The sequence below is a fragment of the Gorilla gorilla genome, chromosome 11 (genome assembly GCF_029281585.2).
Source record: "Gorilla gorilla gorilla isolate KB3781 chromosome 11, NHGRI_mGorGor1-v2.1_pri, whole genome shotgun sequence".
In the NCBI taxonomy this organism is placed as follows: Eukaryota; Metazoa; Chordata; class Mammalia; order Primates; family Hominidae; genus Gorilla; species Gorilla gorilla.
The window spans coordinates 15,790,890-15,815,024 of NC_073235.2; the positions used below are offsets into that span (position 1 = coordinate 15,790,890).

General features: G+C 35.6%; 1 long non-coding RNA gene across 3 annotated transcripts in view; it reads left to right on the forward strand.

Annotated features, from left to right (window-relative positions):
* Positions 1-24,135, forward strand: part of LOC129532033 (uncharacterized) — an 85,831-nt gene that overhangs the window by 48,270 nt on the left and 13,426 nt on the right. Inside the window, exons 3-4 of one of the 3 annotated variants that reach the window (XR_008677623.1) lie at positions 4,998-5,165; positions 5,347-5,482. The exons of the other annotated variants lie outside the window; for them this stretch is intronic. This is a non-coding gene — a long non-coding RNA (uncharacterized lncRNA). Of the gene's footprint in view, positions 1-4,997; positions 5,166-5,346; positions 5,483-24,135 lie in introns of those variants that run through there. 3 annotated transcript variants of the gene reach the window in all.

The window sequence follows — 24,135 nt, forward strand, 5'->3', positions numbered from 1 at the left end:
CATCAATACCAGCTGTGACCACGTGACCAGCTGCAGAAACAAGAACTGTAATTGTCACGAGTATTTCCCTCTCATTTTGTTAAGAACATATTTGTGCACGTATACACTTGTACTAAGAAAATATCTTCATTTTATTTCCTTTCTTTTTCTTTTATTATGTGACATAGATTGATTGACTTTATATAAGCATTTAAGTGTTGTTAACTTTATGTAATAGCATTTAGGTTAAGGATTAGTGCATTTTCAGTTGTATGAAGGATAGCTGTATTATCTTAGGTATAATTATGACATTATTGTCTTTATTTGAAGATTATGTATTATTTCAGGAGATGTGCAAAAGCACTCTTATAGCCTCTCCAGCTGGTGTTTTGCTAGGTCATGCGTGACCTCAGTTCACTGGCTCTAAGCCCAGCCTTTCACTAGGAGTTTCCTAGGAATTGCAGTCCTTGTGTCTTAGACTGCTTTTCAAGTTTACCTAGGACCCCAAAGTACTTCAGCCCATGCTGGCAAGGTTTGCTGAGAAACTCAAATTCTGACTGCTGGAATGGGGCAGTTCCCCTCTGGCTAGGGCTGGTCTGACTTCTTCCATGCACAGGCACTGGCTGATCCCAGTATGGCTTTATTCTCTACTGTGACAGGACATTACTGAGTTCAATGTAAAGTCCCCCAGTCGCTGTGCTCTCCTTCCCCAAAGGGCACAGATTGTCTTTCTGCGCTGCACAGTCATTGTCCAGAGGTGGGAGAAAGGGCATTGGCAATTCAAGACTGTCTCTCTTGCCCTCCTCAATGCCTCTTTTGACAATATGAAGTTAAAACCAGGTACTGTGATTGCTCACCTGATTTTGGTTCTTGTGATGTTGCATTTCTGTGTGCAGGTAGTTGTTAAAATTTGGTGTTTTAGCAGGGGAGAACAATGGTGTAGGCTTCTATTTTGTCATCTTGCTCCATCCTCTCTCCTTGGGTATTTTACATTACAATTTAATTTCCATAGAAATTATAGGGCTGTTCAGAGGAGATCGGGCACATTCAGGGTGGTATGGCCGTAGGCTATAGGCCTATTCAAATGGTCTATTTCATATCGGTGAGTTGCGATAGTTTTTGTTTTTCAAGGAATTGATCCATTTTATCTAGCGGTCAAATTTATTTGTCTAGAGTTGATCACAGTATTTCCCTTTTGATGTCTGCAGGGTCTGCTGTGATATCTCTTGTTTCATTCCTGCATCGTTAGATATTCTGGCATCTCTGGCATCTTGATGTTATCATGTATGAATTTTTTTTTTGTCGTTTAATGTGAGATATTCCTGGTTCTTGGTGTGATGAGTAGTTTATGATGGAAACTTTTCAATCATCAAACAATACATTTTCATATTTTGTTATAAGGTTCTGGATTTTATTTGAGCTTTTGGTTTTAGCTGGCTTTATTTTACTACACTCTGTTAGAGGAAGGGACACTGCCTCATTACTGCCAGGTGGAGGGGCAAGTTCAGACTCTCCAAAAGGTCTGCATGAACACCATGGCAGGGGTGGCTTTTATTCTGGCTGATAGGATAAACGTCCTTGCTCCTGCCTTGCCTTCTTTGACATACCCTTGTTATATCCTTCTGTGTGTGGAAGCCTAGACTCCCCATTTGGCCTTTGCTGGTGGATGTGGAGGTGAGACCACAACTTTTTTTGTAGTGTTTGGCTGGAATAGAGTGGTTATTGTCTAAAATTTTACTATCTTGCTAAGCTACTCTTTTCCTTCTTATTTGGCTAGAGGATTTTGAATCTTGGAGCTTTTGGTTGTTTTGTCTATGAGTGTTAATATTTCTGGGTTACTGACATTTTCAGCTCCAAATTTCAGTTATTAAAAAGAAAAGAAAAGAAAACCCAGGAGACTTTCCACTGTAATGTTCCTTGGATTTTGAGGTCCTTAGGTGGTCTGTCTTATTTTCTCCATCCTTCAGTGTCTTCTTATGCTTGTTTTATATAAAATATCCAGAGATTTTTGTTACACTTTGAAGACTAAGGAAAAATATATGTATTTTATCTTTCTGGAAGTGTATGTACTCTATGGCAATATACGTGAAGTGTTTATCAAATAGGAGCTAAACAAAAATGTGGCAGAATCATTTAATGAAATATTAACTTGTATTTCTTTTTACTGTATTTCCTTTTTTCCCCTCATTTCTATCGGACGCTTTTCTTGTCAGACCACTAAGGACCCCACAGCCTTTATATTTATGAACTGTAGTGTAAAATTCAGGATGGGATCCAGAAAGGTGTTTGTCTGGAAGCTGGAAGATTAACAACAAAGCACCAGACCAAATTATTAGAATGGGGCTTGATCTGCAGCTTTGCATTTTTAAAATCACTAGATTTATTTGGTTAATGGCAGTTGGGGAAAACTGACATAGATTTGACTACTCATTTTTAAAAAAAATTACCACCAATTTTTCCCCATTCTCCTGTTTTCGTGGTTTCTCTTGCCAGCTTTTCTAAAAATTTAGAAATGCTTTTCTGCCTTTTTTTAAATCTTGTATGAATATCACCTTTGCTGCTGCTAATGAGAAGAGATCCTTTTCTGCTCCAGTATTGTAATTTAAAATTAATTGAGTAAACTGATTAAAGTTATAAAATTATTAGAAATGTATGAGATAAAGGACAAAATGTACAGGTTGAGTAATAGTGTTTTTTTTTAATGGCTTGTCTTTACTGAAGAGTTTTTTTCAGTAGAACAGATACAATTATGCAGGGCATTACTTATGCAAAAATCATATAAGCAGCATCTATTTTTCTGTGTATCTATTCTAATTCAGTATCTGCAATTTAAAAATAATATTATTTCTATTTAAATTACAGATACTGTATATGTTCATTGTGAAGGATACAGAAAACACACAAAGGTACAAAGAGAAAATGTGAAAAAAGTCTAATAATTTTACCAACAGAAAACCAATGTTAACGTTAATGAAATTCCTTTCTATTTTTAAATCGCTGTGTATGTATGTATGTACACATGAATATTTTGTAGTCTAATTTCTGCTAAATTGGTGTGTGAATACACACACCGCACAGACATACACACTTAATATTTATTGTGAGCATTTTCTTATGTCTATAAACTTTTAAAAAATAATTGAATTATAGGGAATATACCATCTTTTTGTTCAACCATTTTGTTAATATAAATAACAATTTAATACATTTAATCTTTGTTAAAGTTTTTGATTATTTGTCAAGGATAGATTTTTTTTAAGGATATCAATATCTTGGAACATAGAAACTTTTTAAACCTTTAGTGCAGCATTACAACGTTTATTAGCAAAAAGTTGTGCCAGTTTGCAAACTCATGAAGATTTCAAGGCACCCGTTTATTATACCATCACTAACAACGAGTAGTATTTTTTTCAATCTTTGCTTTAAAATTCTATGCTAATATAGGTAAAAGATGATACCTTTCTTTTTAATTTGCCTTAGAAATCATTATTGAGATAAAACATTTGGCCATTTGCATTTCTACTTTTGTGACTTATGATTCACATCATGATTCTATTAGAGCTTTAATTTTTTATCTTGCTCATTTTAAAGAAATCTGTATGTATTGAGGACATTAAACTTATGTCACATTTGTTACAAATGTACTGTTTATTACTTGGCTTCTAAGGTTGTTATAAGATTTTGACATTCAAAAGTTTTAAAAATTTTTTAGTGAAATTAACTTTGTTACTTCATCCATTTCTACTATGATTAGAAACTGCTTAGATCTGATAAATATCATCTGCCTTTCTTCTATATGTAAGTGGTTGTGTTGTTTATATTGAAATCCATATCTTTCTGGAGTTCATTCTTGATGTAGGGTGTGAGATAAGATCTAGTTTAATTTTTCCTATTAGTAAGCAATTGCTGTTAATAATATTTCCCTTTCATGTTTATTGAAATGTAAGTTTAAACTTATTTAATTTAGACATATATTAGTTGCTGTTTCTTAATTTTTATTCTTTCTGTCCATCTATGTTTATAATAGAGCAACTCCAATTGTAACATTTTAGTATTTTTTATTATATTAATCGATGGTACAAAAAATTGTTTTAAAATTGTATTAGCCTTTCTTGGATGTTAATTCTTTCAGATGAACTTTAAAAAATACTTTATTAATTCTTTGTCTCCCCCTTATAAAACAAAACAAAATGAAACAACAATTAAAGCAAAGCAAGAAAACAAACCAAATCCCCTGGGGCTTATTTAATATAGTTGCACCAATCATATAAATTGTTTGGAGGAATTAATTGACATTGTGATAATACTCAGTCTTCATTTCCAGGATGGTGACATCAATCTCTGTTTATTCAAGGCTTCCTTCATCTGTCAGCAATGTTTTAACTCCACAGGCAGAAGGAGAGGCTTGAGTGAGCAGAGGTGGCAGATGACTTCACGCAGAGGCCTGCAGGTTACTCTCAGGAGCTCTCCCGCAGTCTAGCCCTCAGCCTTGAAATGATAGGCGCTTGGTTTTGTTAATATGCCAAGAATGGGTCTGTCACTCAGGAAGAAATTTAAATAAAACATTCTCAGAAATGTGATGGATAAAATCAGAATGTCAGTAGATTGATTTACAAAGATAAATAAATGTAGAGAAATAGGACCCTCATGCGTTGTAACCAGAACATTGCCTCCCTGATGGTTCCCATTCAGGGGAAGACACACAGGAGCGGAAGATGGCTTTGTGAGCCTGGAGTCAGAGCAAATGATTTGAATTATGTAATTTAATTACTGAACAAAATCAGGTTACACCAGTCTAAGTCCGTCCTTTCTATATATGTACACCTGCAAGGTGGTAACGAAAGCAGTTTTTTTTGTTGTTGTTGTCTTTGTTTTTCTATATGGACTATCTTTCTGTGTTTTGTTTTCCTTTACACATTTGTGAAATATCATCTTAATAAATACTATACTTTAACATTTTTTATTTTAAAAATATACTTAAGCTTCCCTCCTTTCTGCCACCTCCATTAAAATTATAGTAAAAAACAAAACAGGCATAGAGCCAGAAGAGCAAAGAAAGCAGCAAAGAGGTCCATCCACTTATGAGAGAACTGAATAAATAGCCAGAAGACAGAAAACAAGGGAAATAAATGATGACAAAGTAGAGAAAGAGACAGACCAACTACACGAAGAAGTTTGCTTCCAAGGTAAGCATCTTTCTGCCTGGCAGGATTCCAAGAAAGCAGCATGTTTTGAGACTTGGAAGGTAAAGAGAAGTGAGGTGTGTTGACAACAGTGGGTTTGATGGCCAGTCTATAGGATTTTAAAATTGGCATCCTTCATTCACAACTGGTGTTCAGAGTGAAGGCAAAACTTCCGTTTCCCTAGGAAATCCTTCTCCAGTGACCAGAGGAATGACCAACTCCCCACCTTCTCACTGTCCAGCAGTCCCTGCTAACCCACAGGTATGTGCTGATGCCAGTTCACCTACTTCCTCACCTGTGAGCACAGGTCACAAAGAGGGAAGATGTTGAGGAAGATTTGAAGCCTGAAGGACAGAGGGGGACAGCACATTAGGAATTCTAGTGAGTAAGTTTAAATTCCTCACTTTCTCAGAGTGAAGTTAACAAACAATACCAAATATTTGAAAAAAAGCAAGCAGTAAAAGTGTGAGCATTATAATTCAAAATACATAAGTTGAAAACAAGGAAAACAACATAAATGATGAAAAATAATTGCTCCTTCTTGATATTGAGATCAGAGAGTGACGATAGGGTGATAAGACATTGCTTTAAAAAAAATTCCTTATGTACTTCTTGATTTAAAAAAAATGTAAGTATTATTTGGGATTAAAAACAAAGGAAAACATTTAACACGCAGAATGAATTTATAAACAAAAGAAACTATGTTAAACCATTTTCATTTATATTGTTTTATGTTTTCAATTTTAAAAATGAACCACCTTTTGTATAAGGAGCACCCAACAAAATATCTGGCACTTAGTAGTTGCTCAGAAAGTACTTGTTGAATAAATAAACTTATTTGCATTTTTAAACTTTTTTCCTTCATTCGCCTCATTCTTACTTTTCGTTTAAATAATTTAGAATTCTAGATTTACATTATTATTGTTATTATTATTCTGTTACACATACATCTTATAACTCATATTAGTGACCGTAGCCCATCCTTTTAAAACCACAATAAAAAACACAACTTCCTTATTCTTGAGTGTTTAATTTCAAATAACCTTTTTACCGGCTGGTCTACATCTTTCCGTAATTTTCTCAGAAAGAATATTTGGGAATTAGACTTTTTAAGCCCTTAATATCTGAAAATAACAATCTGTGGACTTTCCACACAAGTGATGATTTGAATGAATATAGAAATCTCTAGTTAACTGCTTTTGATCTAAAATTCTACATTGTCCTTTTTTTGTTGTTTCTTCTTCCATGTTATGAAAGGGTAGTCTGATGAATTTGGCCAGAATTTGGTCCCTTTATGGTTTATCTGTTGATCCTTGGCTACCTGTAGAATTCCTTTCCTGGATCTGAAATTTAAAACTTTTCAGGAAGTCTATTTTCATTAGATTTTCTAATTTTTTTGTGAACACCTTTTGATTTGTCAAAGTGAGGTAGAACAAAACCGAATATCACCAGCTGTTCATCTTCTTAACTTGGAAGTTCCTTCTTTTTTTACTCTAGAGAGAGAGTGTATTTTTGAGTAAGTAAAAGTAGTTTTCGAATGCATTTGGGGTAAAGCATCATCAAATGAAGGATATAAACTCCATAGATACATCACTATGACTAACTAACAAGACAACTTTTCCTTTAGTTAACTATCCATGGGAGAAACCAATATGTGAAGAATAGCTATAATTCCTTGTTCCATGGAGTTTTTTCAGGTTACCCCAAAGAATTTGATAACATGTCATCAAATGAAAGATATAAAGAACTCATGTATAGTTTCACAGGACTGTGCTTAGGATACTCTATTTTTAGTTTGAGTACCCCTAGTGTTCTTGGTACTTTTCAATTATCTTGCTGCCTCTCACTGAGTCAAAGATAAATTCAACAAAGGCAGAGACAATACCCACTAATTGTCTGCATCCCACATAGTGGGATACATAGAAAGTACTCAGTTAGCTTTGATTGACAGATGTGCTAATCATCCACTTGGTTGGTAGTCTTACAGCTGTCCCTGCTTGAACCCAAGCTATATTTACCTCTAATTCAGACATGTTTTGATTGTTATGTGGGTAGATATGATAAGCCTTGCAGGCCTTTTTACATGAAGTACCTAGGGCTTTTCTGCTCAGGGTGTGGTTTGGGAACCAGGAGTATTAAGGCTATCTGAGAACCTGTTAATGATGTAGAATCTCAATTCCCCTCACGTTTACTGGTTTACATACATACATTTTGAGAAACACTGCATTTGGAGATTCCTGCACTAGATACAACCCAAAGAAATAACTGAGGGATATACAGGATATGGTCAGAGGGAACTCTGGACACCCTCTGGCTGTTCTCATGGGTTGAATATGATGAGCTTAATAAAACAGCCAGCGGATATTAAAATCTGTGTGGGCTTTGAGTTAGCAGTCTCCTGCAGCTTTGGTGCATGAAGCTTTGGCAACTACAGGAGATAGCTGCGGAACTCTTGGCAGTGCTGCAATGCCCTTAATGCTGGCATTGGTGGCCTTGATGGCATCTGCACTGGGTATCATCTGCATAGCTGCCACTGGGCTTGCAGCAAGAGGCTTCAACCCAGCAAGCTGGAGCAGGAGAGAGGAAATGTGCTGTCAGCCTCTTATTGCCAAGAGGGCTAGTTTTTGGAACACATCTCACTTCATACCAGATGAAATGGAGCCATCAGAGAGCTGGCCTGAACTTACAAAATTACTTTCATGGCATCCATTCTTTCCTTCTTCTCTTCTGTTACATTTAGGTTCTGCTTCTATGACTTCATGCTTTCTCAAGGATCACGTTATCATTTATCTTTTTGATCTCCTATATCTTTAATGTCTCTTTTAATATGGACATCTTCTAATAAATTGTTAAATATGATCAACTATTTCTCTCTTAAAAAAATAGCACCTCTGATGCCACCTTCTGCACCAGCTATGCTATCTTTAACCATCTCTTTAAAGATAAACTTCTTAAAAAGTTGTTTACAGTTATTGCTTTCATTTCTTTATCTTCCATTCATTTTATTGTCACAGATTTTTTATAACAACTGTCACTGATTTTTTAAAGCTGTGAAATATAAATGCAGAACGATTACAGAAAATACCTGTGTATAGTTTAACAAATAGTTAAAAAGCAATGCAAGAGTAAACACCTCCCTTCTCGAGAAATAGAATATTACAACCACTCCAGAAGCCTTCATGCATCTTCCGATGTTATCATCTCCTTCCTCTCTAGGTATAAACATTTTTATCTTTTGTAAATCCTTTATTTATAGTTTTATCCTCTTCATATGTATGACTAAACAATATAATTTTTCCTGTTTTTCAGTTTTATAGAATATAATCACTCTGTGTGTATTCATTTCTATATCTATATCTCTCTATTCAAAATCTTCTTTTACTCAGTGTTATGTTTATAAGATTTATCCATAATGTTGGGTGCAGCTGTAGTCCATTTTCACCGCTGTATGGTATTCTGTTGCATGAATACATTGCAATTTACTTATCCACTCTACTCTAAATAGACATTTGGGCTGTTTCCAGTTTAGAGCTATTATGAATAATGTTTTTACTTACATGTTTATTCGAGTATCCTGGCACACATATGTAAGCATTTCTGTAGGGTATATTCCTGGGAATAAAATTCCTGGGTTATAGGTCAGGTATCTTTAATTTACTAGATAATGCCAAACCTCTTTCATTCCATCAACCATGTTTAGTGGGCTGCTTCTCTTGACATCCTCAACAATATTTGATAGTGCCAGACATTTTACCCTTTGCCTATTAAGTGTGATGTGCAATGGTATTGAGTGTGTCATGGCATTTTAATATAGTTTTAGTTTTTATTTTCCTGAGTATTAATGTGTTTGACCACGTTTTCATATATATATATATATATATATATATATAGACTATTTAGAATTCATTCATGTAAGTTGCTATTAAACTCATTTACCTGTTTTAAAAAATGGATGGTCAATTTCTTATTAATTCATAGATATTTTTTATATATCTTGGATACTTGATTTTCTAGTTATTTTTTCTGCAAACACCTTTTGCCAATCTGAACTTGTCTTTTTATTATCTTTGTGATGACTTGATAAATATGAGGTCCTAACATTTTATATATATATATATATATATGTTTTGTTTTGTTTTGTTTTGTTTTGTTTGAGAGAGGGTCCGGCTCTGTTACCTAGGCTAAAGTACAGTGGTGTAATCACAGTTCACTGCGGCCTCAACCTCCCGGGCTCAAGTGATTCTCCTGCCTCAGCCTCCTGAGTAGCTGGGTGGTGCATGCCACCAGGCCTGGATAATTTTTATTTTTATTTTGTAGAGACAGTATCTCACTATGTTGCCCAGACTGGTCTCTAACCCCTAGGCTCAAGCAATTTTCCCACCTTGGCCTCCCAAAGTGCTGGGATTATAGGCATGAGCCACCATGCCTGGCTGAGTTCTTAATTTTAATGGAGCTCAAATTTTAACGAACTTAAAAATATTAGTAATTTTCTTAATTCATAGCACTTTTTGTGTCTTATTTAATAAACTATGTTTTTAATCAGAACTTCTGAGGAATTGTCTTGTATAATCTTTATAATTTATCTTTCACATTTAGGTCTTTAATCTACCTGGACCTGATGGTTGCGTATAAAGTGAGGAAAGGGTCCAATTTTTTGTCTTTTTGTATGAATACTCAACAGTCTAAAAACTATTCATTGTAATATCTGTCATTTTTCCACGTGTCTGCAATGCCACCTCTGTCATCTATCACGTGTTCATTATAGGTAAATTTGTTTTTCTGTTCTTTATTCCATCTGTCTACCCACATTTTGTTACTATAGTTTAAAAATAAGCCTAACGTACAGTAAAGGGTGCTCTTCCAGCCTGTTTTTTTCTTTGAGAATGTCTTGGCTATCTTTGGCCCATTTGCATTTCCATGTAAATTTTAGAATGTGCTTTTCAAGTTTTGTACAAATAACCTTAGTAGGATATTGTATGGCATTGCATTAAATCTATAAATCAGTTTTAATATAATGGACATTTTTAGTGGTGTCTTAATCCATAAACATAATATACCTCTCCATTTATTTAATATAGCTCAATAAAGTTTATATCCAAATATACAATATTTGTTAAAGCATTGCACAGATATTTTTGAATTTGCTTCTAGATTTGATACTACTATGAATGCCATCATCTTCAAAATTTTATTTTCCAATAGTTTGCTCTGATATATTGAATACTAGTTATTTCCACAGATTTATTTTGTATCTGGCAATGTTGTTAAACTCACATATCATTTTCAATAATTTATCTGTAGACTATCTTTGAACTTTATACATACACAATCATGCCATCTGTGTATAGATACAGTTTTCATTTTTCTTTTCAAATTCTTATAAACTCGATTTCTTTTTATTGTCTTACTGCATTGGTTTAGATCTCTGATAACATGCCAAATTAAATGGTGACAGTGGAAATCCTTGTCTTATTTCTGGTGATGAAGGTAAAGATTTTAAATATGACATTTGATCAAATATTTTTGTATATACTTTTATTTGGATTAAAGAAATTCCTTCCAATACTGGTTTCTAAAGCGGTTTTTTTTTCAATAAATGTGTGTTGAATTTTAGTGATCTTTTTTTTCTGAAATCACTGAGATTATTACTCTGATCTGTTAATGAAGTGTACTGATTAATTTTCTAACATTAAAAATGAAAACTTACCTTTTAAACCTGAATTATTTTCATAGTGATGTGTTTGCTTTGTTAGCATTTTAAGATGTTTGCATGCATATAAATAAGTAAGAGATCTGTAACTTTTCTTATTATGCTGTCCTTGTTAGGCTTTTATTTCAAATCTATGCTGTTCCATAAAATGCACTGAGAGCTATTCCCTTATTTCCTGTGATTTTTAACTCCTCTTCTATACTTACTACATAATGTTTAAATTATTTAAAATATGCTTAGTAGAATTCCTTGATAAAGTAATTAGGGCATTGTGATTTCTTTGTGGAAAATTTTAAAAATTACTGATTCATTCACTTTAAATGTCTATAGGGCTATTGAGATTTCCAAAGGTTTTTTGATTTTGTTTGATATGTTACTTTTTTTTCCTGGACTATACACATTTGTTATAATTTTTAAAAGATACTTGGAAGGAAGTTGATTTTGATATCTTTTTATTATCCATTTCATGTCTCTAGCCTCTGTCGTGATATTCCCTTGTTGGTTCTTTGTATTGCTAATTGTGTTTTCTCTCTTAATTTTTTCAATAACTCATACTAGAAGTTTACACAGTTTATTAGTCTTTCCAGAAAACTGTTAGTCATCGCTTTGCAAGTTAGTTTTCTTCAGTCTTTTGTAGTCATTTTAAAATTATTTTCATTTATAACTTTATTGCATTTATAACTTTTATTTGCTTTGTGTGTTGTACTTTATCTAATTTGAGATGGTTTCACAGATTAGATTCTTCAATGCAGACACTGAGGTGAAGTTGGTGGTGCAAGATGAGAGGAAGCTGGCTTACGGCACAGGGAGAAGCTGAACTTCGATGCAGCTCCCACAAACCTTAGCCAACTTGGTGGGGAGTTTGGTGCCAATATTTCCTATTGAAGTAGTCCTGTCTTGGACTTCTCAGCATTGTACTAGGCCCTTAAGCACCCCCTTCACTCAGTTACTAGATACAAGACAGCTCAGGAAGACCGTGGCATTAGGACAGGGAGCTCTCTGCAGCTGAGGCAGCCCCGGTAGGAGCTGACAGCTGAAGATTGTCTGGAAACTGTACCACCTACCACCAGGCAGTGAGTCCTTCTCTGAAAAAGGATCTGGGTCAGATGGATGCTCATTAACTTTCACGCACCTTTGTTTTCTCACATACACATCAAGTCTGTAAATGTCCTTCTAATCTCTGCTTTATCTGTGTTACACAGTTCTGCGATGTAGTGTTTTTGTTAGTATTCAGTACAAACACATTTAAAAACATTTGTCACTATGATTTCTTTTTTGACACATAGATATAGTTAGATGTATTTTTCTTAAAACTTCTAAAATGTATAGTTTTTGCTAGCTATATTTTTGTCATCAGTATTAGTTTAACTACAACATGATGATAAATATAATCGGTGTTTAACAACATGCTTATAAATATAATCTGCATGATTTCATCATTTTAAACTTGATTGAGACTCGCTTTATGTCCCAGTAGTCAATTTTGTAAATGATATTCTTCAAAACAATGTGTATTCTGTAGTTGTTAGGTGTTCCTATTCGAGAGGCTGTGACCAGGGTCTCCAACCACCAGAAAGGAATGCTATCTGCTAGTGGCTACTGTGGATTATTTTTTCATTATCCTCCTTTAAAATGCAAATATCCTTTGGAGTGTTGAGTAATGAACGTCTTAAAATTGGGTATGAGAATGAACTGAATTACCGAGGGAGTGGGATTTGTGGGAAAGGACACACACACTCACACACACTCACACACACACCACTGTTGATTGCAGGCTTAGTAACACGCAAGTGTATTGTGTTCACATACATTATTTCACTGAATCCCCACAATAATTCTGAGAGAAGGGTATTCTACCCATTTTATACATAGGAAGCTGAGGCTCAAAGAGTTTAAAGAGCTTGCTAATATTTGAACTCAGAGGTATCTGATACTGGATTCCATGCTCTTAATTGCTATGTGCCTATCTCCCCATAACTAGCCTCAGTCCCTTTAATACACTAATTTGGTCATCTGATTCACAATGCAGTTATCATTATATTTCTAAAGGTTTTCTCTGATTCTAATGGATATTGAAAAGATAAGTGATGGCAGAATCACTTATTCTTTGATTTTTAAGCATTATCAGTTAATCATTATGTAGACGGCTTAGGCTATGAGCTCAAGATTATGTTATGAGCTCAAGAAATGCAAAGATAAAGAAAACACAGTCCAGTCCAGTAAGATTGGGAGACAGACATGTGTACACACAATGAGAAGTCATGAAGGGAAGGTGGGCTGGCTGTGGAATTAGTCACCTTGAAGTCTGTCTAAGGAGAGGGCTGGTATCAGGGTGTGGACATTTTAAATTTCTATCACAGCATTGTAGTTGATCTTAGAGACTCCTACCGAAGTTTGGGGAGAAGAGAGGTAATACAGGGATTTATTTTAAATTTCTTCTTATAATTAGGTCAATTCTAGAATATGATGAATGAATGACAGTTCAAACACAGTGTCTGAAAAAGGTAACCACATTTTGTAAAGATTCCTTAAATCAATAGGTTGAAATTCCAGTAATAGAGCTCCAAAATTTCAGGGGAGCCTATCCTATGGGAAAGCAGAGCCCTGTTGCTGGAAATCCACTAAGCCGTTTACAAGGAGTAAAGAAGGGCTTTCTGAAATGTTGACTTAGGGACACAGAGCTTAAACTCAGAGCACTTATTTTCTTCTCTGCTCTCCGGCTTTCTGTCTCTGGCTGCATCATTATTGACTATTTCATAAACTCACATTCCCTCAGCTTGGTTAAGGAAGGCAGTCTTTAATCTTGGTGGAGCAGATAAGGACAATTAAGTCCTGGGCCTGCTTCCTGACACAGATGACGGGGCTGCCTTCCTGGAACATCATCTTCATGTCATGGGTTCTGCTGTCACTTATTTTGTTCAGAATGTGTCAGGACAGCTAGCATGACCTCAGCATTCCCCTCAGGCTGGTGCTTCTTTAATGCTGAATAAAATGTTCTCCTGGACTCTTTCAGGGTGGATTTGAGACCCAGCCCTGTGGGCTGAAGGAGGATGGGTGCAGATCTGTGAATATCTTCCTAATCTTTCAGCTAGAAATAACTATTCCTTTCTGTGGTCCTTTTGCAATTTACTCATGGCTTCTTTTCTTTTACTTCTTTTATTTTCTTTTATGATTGTTCTTACAATACCCTGCTTTGATCTCCACTACGTCTGGTTATTGGAGAATACATCAACTGTTCTGTTGACTCAGCAATACTTAATCAATTCTAATTTCAGCACTATTTCTTTTGAAAATTCCTCTCACCTACTTTTGCCGGTATAGTAAGGCTGTCACTTTCAGCAGTAGGTTTCTTTGATCTCCAGAACAGGTTTAAGATCCAGGTTTGGCCCATCAGAGTACACCATTATTTTGGCTTCAGTGATTGGCTCCTCAGTGAAATCATGATCCTAAAGTTGACCAATCAGAGGTTTTTCCTGGGGAGTTTTATATATAGATACTGGGGACAGATGGTATTTTTTTCCTCTTGTAGTGCAAGCTGAAAGAATGTGGTTACAAATCTAATTATGGTGATGCCCTTTAACTTATGGATGGGCATAAGGGAGTGAGGCCAAAATGCAACTTTAAGCCAAGTGAGAGATAGAGAGATGGAGACTGCTAGTCAGGATGCTGTTTGAATCCCTGAATGCAGTCTTTCCTGAGACTAAATTATATTTAGTCTTTTAACCGTAACTGCTAAAAGTAATTTTTTACTTTTAAACTTAGAATATAAGTTTAATGAGTGAAAACAGAGATTTTTCTTTACATTTTCACTGCTATAATTCCAAATGCCTAGAACAGTGCCTGTCACATAGTAGGCAGTCAATTAATATTTGCTTAATGAATATTTGCAACTGAATGAAACAGGATAATCAGAGTACGCATGTCTTCCTAACTGTTTTAAGGGATTCTTGGGAAAAAAGCCCAGGGAGCAATTATCATAGAGTTGTTGGAATTAAAGCTAGTTTGTGGGACTGTCCTGTGAATTTATTGCTATTGAAATTTTTTTAAATTTTGAAGTGTAACACACAGAAAAGTGCCTAAAGCACAAATAAGCAGTGTAAAGGGATTATTTATAAAGTGGACCCATGACCACTAGGTAGTTCAAGAAATAGGAGGCTTCCAGCCTTCCAGAAGCTTCTCATATTTCCCATCTGGAATATTTCCCTCTGTACCTGCCAGAGGTAAACACCATGCTGAATTTTATGGTAATCACTTCATTGCTTTGTTTTATAATTGTAGCCCCACTATATGCATCACAGGACAATGCTATTTAGTTTTGAATTTGTGAACTTCATAAAAATAAATTTCACAATACATATATTATTTTGTGTCATGTTTCTTTAACACTACATTTTTATTATTCATCCAAGTTGGACATTGCATTACTTTATTTTCATTGCTCTATTTTATAAATAAAACATATTCTGCTGCTACAACAATTTTTCCCAGTTTTGGCTGTAAAAATCTATGCTGCCATGAAAGTTCTCAGACATGTATCCTAGTACCTATGTGTCCCCGTTTTCTATGGCATATTTACCTAGAAGCGAAATTGCTGAGTCGTTGGGTATGCCTATTCTGAACTTTAGCTAATAATGTTTTATATTGTCCTTAATACAAGGCTTTCTCTGATTCTTATTTTAGCCAATTCAATGGTTGTATAGTTTTATCTTGCTGTAATTTTTATTTGCATTTTTCTGATTACCAAAGAAGCTGATCTTATTTTGTTTATTGGCCATTTGAATTTTTCTCTTGTATAAAATAGCTAGTTATGTTTTTGGCCCACTGTTTATTGATTTGTCTTTTTCTTTTCAATTTTAGTTCTGTGTGTGTTCTGCATACAAGTCCTTTGAATGGTAATATGGCTAAAGATAGCTTCTCACATTCTGTGGCTTGTTTTCTTCTCTTTCTTTATAATATGGTTTAATAAATAGAAGTTTTTAATTCTATTGTTGTCAAGTACAACATAATTTTTTTTCTATTAATAATAACTTCTGTGACTTTTATGACTTAATTACCAAAGTTTCACACCATCACTTTGCCATGTTCAATTTATTAGACAGAGTCACTAAATACAGCCCTCAATTAAGGGAAGAAGAATTAAGCTCCACATTTTCATGGGAGGAGTCCCCCAAAAATTTGTAGACATCTTTCAATATCATCACACATGATAAAATCAGGTGAAGCTTTTTGAAGAGACTGGGATATATTTAGAGGAAAGAAGGCTCAAATGAAAGAAAGAAATCATAGATGTTGGAGAGAGATGAGATTAGAATACGTGTGTTTTTTCTTTCATAGGTATTTTCTTTTTGTGCCCCAGATCTTTGCAGAAGCTGTGCTTGGTAGTGATGGACATATAGTTGGTGTTTGCTAAGGACTTATCCACTGGCTGATTTGTTGTAATGGATAAATTCTCAACTCCTGACCAGATTTTTATGATCATTTTCCCAGTTAATCTGATTAGTTATCTGATTAGTTCAAAATACTGGTTGGCTTGCCCTAAATACTGAATTTAGGGTCAGATCTTTTTTTTATTATTATTATACTTTAAGTTCTAGGGTACGTGTGCACTACGTGCAGGTTAGTTACATATGTATACATGTGCCATGTTGGTGTGCTGCACCCATTAACTCATCATTTAACATTAGGTATATCTCCTAATGCTATCCCTCCCCCCTCCCCCCACCACACAACAGGCCCCAGTGTGTGATGTTCCCCTTCCTGTGTCCATGTGTTCTCATTCTTCAATTCCCACCTATGAGTGGGAACATGCGGTGTTTGGTTTTTTGTCCTTGGCGATAGTTTGCTGAGAATGATGGTTTCCAGCTTCATCCATGTCTCTACAAAGGACATGAACACATCATTTTTTATGGCTGCATAGTATTCCTTGGTGTATCTGTGCCACATTTTCTTACTCCAGTCTATCATTGTTGGACATTTGGGTTGGTTGCAAGTCTTTGCTATTGTGAATAGTGCCACAATAAACATACGTGTGTATGTGTCTTTATAGCAGCATGTTTTATAATCCTTTGAGTATATACCCAGTAATGGGATGGCTGGTTCAAATGGTATTTCTAGTTCTAGATCCCTGAGGAATCGCCACACTGTCTTCTACAATGGTTGAACTAGTTTACAGTCCCACCAACAGTGTAAAAGTGTTCCTATTTCTCCACATCCTCTCCAGCACCTGTTGTTTCCTGACTTTTTAATGATCGCCATTCTAACTGGTGTGAGATGGTATCTCATTGTGGTTTTGATTTGCATTTCTCTGATGGCCAGAGATGATGAGCATTTTTCCATGTGTCTGTTGGCTGCATAAATGTCTTCTTTTGAGAAGTGTCTGTTCATATCCCTCGCCCACTTTTTGATGGGGTTGTTTATTTTTTTCTTGTAAATTTGTTTGAGTTCATTGTAGATTCTGGATATGAGCCCTTTGTCAGGTGAGTAGATTGCAAAAATTTTCTCCCATTCTGTAGCTTGCCTGTTCAGTCTGATGGTAGTTTCTTTTGCTGTGCAGAACCTCCTTAGTTTAATGAGATCCCATTTGTCAATTTTGGCTTTTGTTGCCATTGCTTTTGGTGTTTTAGACATGAAGTCCTTGCCCAAGCCTATGTCCTGAATGGTATTGCCTAGGTTTTCTTCAAGGGTTTTGATGGTTTTAGGTCTAACATTTAAGTCTTTAATCCATCTTGAATTAATTTTTGTATAAAGTGTAAGGAAGGGATGCAGTTTCAGCTTTCTACATATGGCTAGCCAACTTTCCCAGCACCATTTATTAAATAGGGAATCCTTTCCCCATTGCTTGTTTTTCTCAGGTTTGTCAAAGATCAGATAGTTGTAGATATGTGGCATGATTTCTGAGGGCTCTGTTGTGTTCCATTGGTCTATATCTCTGTTTTGGTACCAGTACCATGCTGTTTTGGTTATTGTAGCCTTGTAGTATAGTTTGAAGTCAGGTAGCATGATGCCTTCAGCTTTGTTCCTTTGGCTTAGGATTGACTTGGCAATGTGGGCTCTTTTTTGGTTCCATATGAACTTTAAAGTAGTTTTTTCCAATTCTGTGAAGAAAGTCATTGGTAGCTTGATGGGGATGGCATTGAATCTATAAATTACCTTGGGCAGTATGGCCATTTTCACAATATTGATTCTTCCTACCCATGAGCATGGAATGTTCTTCCATTTGTTTGTATCCTCTTTTATTTCATTGAGCAGTGGTTTGTAGTTCTCCTTGAAGAGGTCCTTCACATCTCTTGTAAGTTGGATTCATAGGTATTTTATTCTCTTTGAAGCAATTATGAATGGGAGTTCACTCATGATTTGGCTATCTGTTTGTTATTGGTGTATAAGAATGCTTGTGATTTTTGCACATTGATTTTGTATCCTGAGACTTTGCTGAAGTTGCTTATCAGCTTAAGGAGATTTTGGGCTGAGACAATGGGGTTTCCTAGATATACAGTCATGTCATCTGCAAACAGGGACAATTTGACTTCCTCTTTTCCTAATTGAATACCCTTTATTGCTTTCTCCTGCCTGATTGCCCTGGCCAGAACTTCCAACACTATGTTGAATAGGAGTGGTGAGAGAGGGCATCCCTGTCTTGTGCCAGTTTTCAAAGGGAATGCTTCCAGTTTTTGCCCATTCAATATGATATTGGCTGTGGGTTTGTCATAGATAGCTCTTATTATTTTGAGATACATCCCATCAATACCTAATTTATTGAGAGTTTTTAGCATGAAGCGTTGTTGAATTTTGTCAAAGGCCTTTTCTGCATCTATTGAGATAATCATGTGGTTTTTTTGTTGTTTCTGTTCATATGCTGGATTACGTTTATTGATTTGTGTATGTTGAACCAGCCTTGCATCCCAGGGATGAAGCCCGTTTGATCATGGTGGATAAGGTTTTTGCTGTGCTGCTGGATTCGGTTTGCCGGTATTTTACTGAGGATATTTGCGTCGATGTTCATCAGGGATATTGGTCTAAAATTCTCTTTTTTTGTTGTGTCTTTATAGACCTACAAAGAGACTTAGACACTCACACAATAATAATGGGAAACTTTAACACCCCACTGTCAACATTAGACAGATCAACAAGACAGAAAGTTAACAAGGATATCCAGGGACTGAACTCAGCTCTGCACCGAGCAGACCTAATAGACATCTACAGAACTCTCCACCCCAAATCGACAGAAAATATGTTCTTTTCAGCACCACAGCACACCTATTCCAAAATTGACCACATAGTTGGAAGTAAAGCACTCCTCAGCAAATGTAAAAGAACAGAAATTATAACAAACTGTCTCTCATACCACAGTGCAATCAAACTAGATCTCAGGATTAAGAAACATACTCAACACCACTCAACTACATGGAAACTGAACAACCTGCTCCTGAATGACTACTGGGTACATAACGAAATGAAGGCAGAAATAAAGATGTTCTTTGAAACCAACGAGAACAAAGACACAACATACCAGAATCTCTGGGACTCATTCAAAGCAGTGTGTAGAGGGAAATTTATAGCACTAAATGCCGACAAGAGAAAGCAGGAAAGATCCAAAATTGACACCCTAACATCACAATTAAAAGAACTAGAAAAGCAAGAGCAAACACATTCAAAAGCTAGCAGAAGGCAAGAAATAACTAAGATCAAAGCAGAACTGAAGGAAATAGAGACACAAAAAACCCTTCAAAAAATCAATGAATCCAGGAGCTGTTTTTTTGAAAAGATCAACAAAATTGATAGACTGCTAGCAAGACTAAGAAGAAAAGAGAGAAGAATCAAATAGACGCAATAAAAATGAGAAAGGGGATATCACCACCGATCCCACAGAAATACAAACTACCATCAGAGAATACTATAAACTCCTCTATGCAACTAAATTAGAAAATCTAGAATAAATGGATACATTCCTCGACACATACACTCTCCCAAGACTAAACCAGGAAGAAGTTGAATCTCTGAATAGACCAATAACAGGCTCTGAAATTGAGGCCATAATTAATAGCTTTCCAACCAAAAAAAGTACAGGACCAGATGGATTCACAGCCGAATTCTACTAGAGGTACAAGGAGGAGCTGGTACCATTCCTTCTGAAACTATTCCAATCAATAGAAAAAGAGGGAATCCTCCCTAACTCATTTTATGAGGCCAGCATCATCCTGATGCCAAAGCCTGGCAGAGACAAAACAAAACGATCTTAACCAATTAATTTCAAATTACTTTTGACTGTAGTCAGAATGATTAGAAGTTCATGTTTCTCCTGCCTTTAGACATCTTAATACATCCTCCAACTTTTTCTTACTTTTTTTTTTTTTTTGAGACAGAGTCTTGCTCTGTTGCTCGGGCTGGAGTGCAATGGCCTGATCTCGGCTCAATGCAACCTCCATCTCCTGGGTTTAAGCGATTCTCCTGCCTCAGCATCCCAAGTAGCTGGGATTACAGGCATGCACCCCACGTCTGGCTAATTTTTGTATTTTCAGTAGAGACAGGGTTTCACCATGTTGGTCAGGCTGGTCTCAAGCTCCTGACCTCGTGATCTGCCTGCTTCAGCCTCCCAAAGTGCTGGGATTACAGGTGTGAGCCACCACGCCTGGCCTACATCCTCCAACTTTCTCTTCTATTTCTTCCTTTTGAAAACTAGCCATCTTATTTTCCTATTCCCATCCTATCTGTCATATTTAGAGAGATCTGTCAAATTTATCCTTGATGCAGACTTATACTTAATAGCTTAACAAAAAATTACTACATCCATTTATTTTTTGCATTTTAGTAACATATTTTGGAGATAGAAAACTTTAATATAAAATAATTACTTTCTTATTAGTACAGGAACGTAGTGTTCATTCATTCATATACGTGCTAATACCCCAATAGTTGGCACAAAGGCCATGAAAAGACATGAGCTATTCTATCCACAAACAAGATTTCCCCATCTAACTATATCTAGCTCTGCCTGCTATACTTGTTTGCCCTTGAATTTATCCAGACCCGAAGCAGCAGCATATTGGCTTTGCACTTGTGTTTTTGTTCTTTCTGTGACTTTCCTTCTCTTCCCAATTAGCTACTGTTCTAATCAATTTAATCCATCTCTGACAGCAAGCCATATTTTCCTATCTTGTTGATGAGCATGTCATGTGGAACAGAGTCAGAAGCCTCCCTGATGTCAAAATATACTATGTCTGTCCCTTCCTTCTTGCATACAAGGTCTGACACTCTGTCAGAGGAGGCAATTGAATTGGTCTAACATGATTTGTTGGTCACAAAGTCAAGCTGGTTATTACCTATCATTCTGAGCCCTTCCATGTGCTTGCAAATTGATTAGGCATCTTGATCTTGTGGTTAATGCACTTTTTGTCATTGTTTAGAGTCTGGGACACTTCAGTGCAATCTTGGGCTACTGTGAGAATACATTTACCATCTATTCCACTTTCATTAAAGATAAAGAGCTCATTTGCTTTTATAGCTCAGAAATTCTAAGAAACGTTAATGCTCTCAAGGACTCTTGGGAATCTTAATAGTAGCCTAGATTTGGCATCACAAGAGTTAAAATGAAATCAAGTTTTTTATCCTTATTACCAGGAAAGACAACACATGTTTGTTGAGTCCCTGCTATGTAAAAGGCATTTCTGCCGCTTGGTTATGCGATAGATACAAAGTTGTATAAGATGGTCTGAAATCTTGTGTTGTCTATAGAGAGCATAGACACATGAAAAACTAATTGACACCAATATTTTATGTGAACAATGGGGAAAAAAAGACCATACAGCTTTTTGGTTGGTTGTATGTTATTAGGAATCACAGTTTCTTTGTGCCTCATTGTCTAGCTAAATCATTTAAAATAATAGTGCAGACATATTATTTGTATATTTCTTTTTTAATTTAAAATTTTAAATGATACATAATAGATGTACATATTTTTGGTGTTCACGTGATATCAGTACAATCACATAATGTGTAAAGATCAGATCAGTGTAACAGATACCCATCACCTTATATTTATCTTTTCTTTTTGATTTGACTGCTTCCTAAATTTCTACTCATCTTTTATTTATCTACATCCTCAAAATGCCTAGTGGCAGTGAGGCTGATTTATTTATATTCTTGGTGTCATTACATGTTTCCTATTGTTTTCTTTGTCTTTTTCTTTTTATCAGCTTTATACTTATGCCCAGTTAAGGGCTTGTAGGTATGTTCTTCCAAGGATGGGAATATTTTCCCAAGATTCTTGATCGTAGGGTGTCTTGAGAACTCTCACTGTTACTGTTCAATACAGACTTGGTAATAACATTATCACCATCAACAAAATATAAAAAATATAACTCCTTCTATTTATAAGCATATTGATAAGAATCAAATTATTAATGAAAGAATAACAAAAATGCTTGGCAAAAAATATCCAATGACCACCTTTTTTATTTTGCTTTTTTTGCAAACAGATTTATTTTAAAATACAATTCTGAATTTAAAAAAATTAAAATATTCCAGGACAAAACATTTGTCACTATACTCAGCTACAATCCTTTGAGGAAATACCTTTTCTATTGCTTATTGATAGGCTTCTGTCATTAAAAGTTTCAGGTCTCAAGAGCTGGAAAATATTAGGATATTGGATGATATCGGATGATATTAGATAATTATTGATAATTCTATTAGGTGTGCTGAGTTACTTAGGAAATTATTAGTTCTCAGAGAAGGATACTGTTCTACTTAAAGTGTAGTGCTATAGGTAAATTCCTTGGAAATGTTTGGCAATACATAATACATGTACATAAATACAATACATATATGTGCACATACATGTAAAATATCTATTTGAAGTCTCAGGTTTTGAGCCCAGAAGAAGCTTCTTGGAAGCTCTTTTCCCCCTGCTTCTTCTGATCGCTGCATTTGTTCATGGCTTTATGACCCCACAACCATCACCTTTACTTTTTCTCTTCTATGCCACTCTTACTGGTTCTAATGTATTTTCCCAGTGTATGAAAAGGGAATCTTATATTATATCATCCAGTCAATATTTTGAGCCTCACAGTGTTCTGCAGTCTATTCTTTTTAGCCAAGTGAAAATGAAAAGGAGGCAACAGAGAGGGATGCCCATGTCTGCATCAAAACCTGCAATGCGCACACACTCCTCATCTGCTTGTCTCCTCCCTTGAAACACACATAGGGTGTGACAATGAAGATCTGATAAGCAAAGTAGTAAAAAAAGATCAATAAATAAATTCTTCAGAGAAGTGGCCCTCAAGACAAGTTTGCTGAATCTGTAACTTAGACATTTAAAAATCTGCCAAAGTCTCTCCTTGCTAAAGAAATATCGTAAAAGGCTCTCATAAAAAGGCTGATGTTTTCTCCAGACATAAAAGGACAGAAACATTTCAAAAGAGTTATGATACAACTTGGCTTTTTTCTTGGCATAAACAACATTTCCTTGAGGTTAAAGGGTTGAAGTAGATCTAGTAACTTTAGAATTTTATTTCAATAAAGCAAAATCAATCAATAAGATGTATGCTGTTGAAATCCAAGCAAACTCTGGCATAGTGTAATTGCACAAAAGTGTCTGAGAAAAAAGAATGTAGATCAATAATTGATTTTCTCTCATTTAAATTTTTTATTCTCTGTCGGTCAGGATACAGACTAAAGGGAGTGAAGGCCTTTTTAGGCTCCCTGCTTATTTGAAGTGTGCAATAGATGGATAAAAGCAAGCTTCTTCCAAACACAGTTCTCTTGCTTTCTCATCATTTTGAATCTGTGGATGCAAAGAACAATTTTTGAAGTACATTAAAAACAACGACTACAGAAAAGATCAAGCTCACATTAATAAAAGGAAGTATGGGCTAGTGCATACATTTGCTGCATAAAGCACATGGAATATACTTTTTCTGATTCTCATTCATTCAAAATTTTGAAGCACCCTAGAGCTGTAAGAACTTTGGAGGTCTTTTATTTTGGCTTTCCATTTTTAGAACTCCTAAGTGGTGGTGGCCATCTTATCTCCAGGTGCTGGGAAGACTCCCACTGCATGAAAGCTGGGCCTTTCTATTATTGGGCAAGTTAAATTCTAAGAAATCTTTCAGTTTTATTGGATACAATCTATTTTTCACTGATGGATTCTGACTTTGTCTTTTGCAGCTATGAGTAATAGCTAACAAGGGAGGCAATAGATTGTAGAAAAGTGCCTCTCAAGTGTGGTTCCTTCACTACCAGCGTCAGCCTCATCTGGGAAGTAATAAC